Genomic DNA, 4,334 nt, shown 5'->3' on the forward strand with positions numbered 1-4,334 from the left:
GTGGTACTCATCTCGTAGGAACCCCTACTGTAGGTAAGTAGATGGTACACTATATCCTATAGGTTTCTCACCTTGAGGTACTCATCTCGTAGGAACCCCTACTGTAGGTAAGTAGATGGTACACTATATCCTATAGGTTTCTCACCTTGAGGTACTCATCTCGTAGGAACCCCTACTGTAGGTAAGTAGATGGTACACTATATCCTATAGGTTTCTACCTTGAGGTACTCATCTCGTAGGAACCCCTACTGTAGGTAAGTAGATGGTACACTATATCCTATAGGTTTCTCACCTTGTGGTACTCATCTCGTAGGAACCCCTACTGTAGGTAAGTAGATGGTACACTATATCCTATAGGTTTCTCACCTTGAAAGTTGTATAATTAATTTTTTTTTTTTTTTTTTTTTTACATACATTTTTATTCAAGAAATGCATATTACCTATAGTATTTTACAAATAAATACATAACTTCAGCAAATTTGATTCTCTCATACTGACATTCAAATCATTCATACATATGTTTATTCTTATAATAAATACATTATATTAATTATGATTATAATCTCCTAAAATAATAACTGTTGAAAATAAAGACAGATAATATTAGTACAAGTTAATGTCATGATTTCGTCAAATAAAAAAAGGGTAAATAACTCGTATACTTGTTTTGACGTAAAGGATCTTTAATTTTTCTTTGTTTTCATACTTAATCTGGCTCTTGATTGGCAGATTTTTTTTCTTCATACTACTTTGTCATTGAAGAAAAAAAGTCCGACAGTGGCGGATTCTATTTATCAATGACGTCACAACAGAGACCTTGATGTTGCGTATAGATTTTGAAAAAACAAAACCAATTGAAAATCAATGGAATCGTACGTTTAAATGTATTTTATTTCATCAAGTAGTCTTAAAATGTTAATCATAAGTATGTATTGATGTCACTATTTTTGAACTTCATCAGGATATGAATATATGAATTTTGTTTGCTATGCAGATTCACACAGTAATTTGCAAACAAAATTTCTTTGATACTGCAATGAAGTTCAAAAATAGTGACATCATTAATATTGCTTAATTTAACACAACTAAATGTTTATGCTATTAAAGTTGGCCAGTTTTCAGTGTTAAAGAAGGGTTTGAATATTTGACAATAGCCCCAATATTTTACCACTAGCCCCAACATTTTACCACTAGCCCCAACATTTTACCACTTTCCTCACCATTTTACCACTAGCCCCAATATTTTACCACTATATAGCCCCAATATTTTACCACTATATAGCCCCAATATTTTACCACTAGCCCCAATATTTTACCACAAGCCCCAATATTTCACCACTAACCCCAATCTTTTTCCACTGCCCCAATATTTTGCCACTAGCCCCAATATTTTTCCACCAGCTCAATATTTTTCCACTAGCCCCAATATTTTACAACTAGCCCCAATATTTTAACATCTTAACCACTTGGCTATCGTGGCCCTTATTCTCAGAAAGTACAGAGGGTCATTTTGTTGACTGGCTGGTCCTAAAATGCAACATGCACAACTATACCCCGAGGGGAACCATTTTATGAAATTTGAGATAGTAACCTTCCCTCTCAGAAAGTACAGAATGTTACCGTTGGTCTAGTTGTGTACATGTATATCGCATTTTAGAAATGATCAGTCAGCAAGATGGCTGACTAGCCGACATCTTGGATTTTGATAGTTGAAGTTTGAAAAGAAGAGAAATGATCCCTTTTTTCAATTCTTTGGTAGACGCCAAGATCTGCCTGGGATCTCTTGGTAAGATGAAGAAAGACAATTGTTGGGCGGTCACTTTCCGAAGTCTTATTTAATTGTTTTGTTAATTGTTAATTTAATTGTCATTGTTTTGTTTTGCCAGGACTCTGTTCACTGAGATGCGTATGACCGTTGAGTACCTAACCAACAAGCCGCAGTGTCCAGCTATCCTTAGGACACTCTGTAACAAAAGTATAGGGCTTATCTATCGCCTCGCTCCTCAGCTGTGAGGCCACCTCCATACAGCATGCAAGGATGAAAGACTATTGATCTCGTGTAAGAGAAGAAGCTAGGAATGATGGATTAATTGTGATACATATTTATAGATTTATTGGGAAAGAAATGGTATAACTCAGTGTGTGTTAAATGTGTGTCAGGATTTTGTGAGCCTGAGTCTCAATTTATACAGTTATAGTAAATATTTATCTATCTTTGTCATAAACGTATGAGACTAATGTATTCACACTGTAAACAGTTTTCAAAATGATGGAGAAATCAACTCTGATTTGAAAAGAAATATTCATTAGCTTAGAATTACTGAATTACCAGGTATTATTTTGTTCTTTCATATCAATTTTGACCAAAATAATTTTGAAATCCTTAGAGCAAAAGTGCTAAGTAATTCATCACTTTGATACAAAAGACACAAGTGTAGACTTTTTAAAGTCTCGTGAACATTTTTTGTCTTCAATGGATAAGACTTTTCACGAAATTAGTATCCAGAAATGGCGTACGAAATGTTTTCCCTTTATCAAACATTCCTGTTTCTATCTTCAATGATATCACAAACTCATCTCACTGTTATGTGGTGTTTGATTCCACCGTGAACATTTCTCATTTTTCTACACCATTAAAACCATGATTGTTATCTGTAAATGATGTGCATCCATCCATTTAAGATGTTCACCCTAGCTAATGCTATGGTTACAGCATCTGCCAAGTTTCCTTTAAGTCACTACTATTCATGAGCCAATATTTTTTTGCAATTGCATTGAGATCCTTCTGCTGTAGGAATGAAGGGATTTAGTTCATTTTAGGTTGATGACATCTTTGTATGAATGAGAATCAATTTTGCATGTAACAATCATCTGGGCTTCAATATAGGAAATATCTGGTTCAATCTGCATCAGTCTTATCTAAAAGGGAATCAAATTCACCTAAACTAAGGGTGTGGGGCCCCCAGGGGCAGGAGGGGCAGGACCTAATTGGAAAAATATAGGATTCTTTTTTATGATTCAAATGAATATCTAAGTAGCAATATCGTTGAGTAGGACACTTAATTTCTACTCCTCAATAACATTGCTGAGTTTGTCTCGACATGTCATGTTACCAATACAGGCCCTGGGGCCTCTTGTTCTGAAAAAGTTCACAGGTAGCCTATTTGTCTCCCAACATTCCTAAAGCTGGTGAACAATGTACATACACCCTGTATTATTGAAATCTTAGAAATTTTTGTTCAATTGTTAATTACATTTTACAATTTATCAAAAATAAGACAGTTTTGCCATTGAATTATGTTTCGTTAGAATTGACATTCGTGTAATTTTGTACAGTAATAACTTAAATAATCAGGATTCTTATCCGTTTTCTTGAAATAGTTTAAGCTTTGATTTATTATTCTAGTTTTCTATTTTGTATTCACTACTTGTCATAACAAAATACCTAAGATATGGTAAGTAAAGTTCTATCTAAAAGATGTACTTTTCACTGATGGCAACCAGCAGCACCAGATGAACCTAGAATATACCATTTAGTACCTGGCTCAGGAGTTGCATCTCTTACTTTTTCGATGATGTTTTCACTGATGTGTCCAGCTGTGGTTTGATTACAATGATCTCAGGTGTGTGCAAGTTTTTTGTATTGTTGTAAACAGAAAAATCAAGTCATTAGCTAATACCATGTTTACATCTATCAGAGACAACCCATAGGAAAGACTCTTTAAACATGTAGGTACCAAAACAATCAGTTGGTTTATCTCTTGATTCAGTTATATATCGTACGAACAAAAATTTAGATATTGGTGCACTTTTCTTATAAATAAAATAATATATAATAGAATTATAACAAAGATTGTGTAGGTACTCTGATGGTTACAGTATTCAGTTTCCCACCATTCACTGGTTTGTCACCACTTTGTAAAACAAGTGACGCCATGGCTTCATGAGATGTCACAGTGGCATACATTGTTGATGAAATTTTAAATATTAACATGTTCATGACGCGGTAAATGCTTCTATTAAGGCTATAATTTCATCTTTCTCTTTCGTATATGGGAGAAAAAGAATAATTCCCTACCTACGAGAGTGTGACAACGTAATTACTAACCTTTGGAAGAATTCATGATTACGCAAACCCTGGCAAGTCTCTGGTAGGACATTCATGAATTACCCCTCGGGTTTTCTTGTCTCATCCTCATAGATAGGGAAAGATTTTATTTGTCTTAAGCTGTGTGTTGAGGAGGTGGAAATATTGTATCTTCTCAGACTTGTTATAAAATATACATCCGTTTCAAAATTTATTTTATGTGATTAATTGAACACAATTACTTTGG

At 34.3% G+C, this 4,334-nt stretch overlaps 1 long non-coding RNA gene across 1 annotated transcript; it reads left to right on the forward strand.

The window, feature by feature from the left end:
* Nucleotides 1-215: 215 nt before the first annotated feature.
* On the forward strand, nucleotides 216-3,185 carry LOC138328420 (uncharacterized). The gene is made up of 2 exons (XR_011209209.1): nucleotides 216-254; nucleotides 1,887-3,185. It is a non-coding gene; the product is annotated as an uncharacterized lncRNA (long non-coding RNA).
* Nucleotides 3,186-4,334: the final 1,149 nt, after the last annotated feature.

The sequence above is a fragment of the Argopecten irradians genome, chromosome 7 (assembly GCF_041381155.1).
Source record: "Argopecten irradians isolate NY chromosome 7, Ai_NY, whole genome shotgun sequence".
NCBI classification, from domain to species: domain Eukaryota; kingdom Metazoa; phylum Mollusca; class Bivalvia; order Pectinida; family Pectinidae; genus Argopecten; species Argopecten irradians.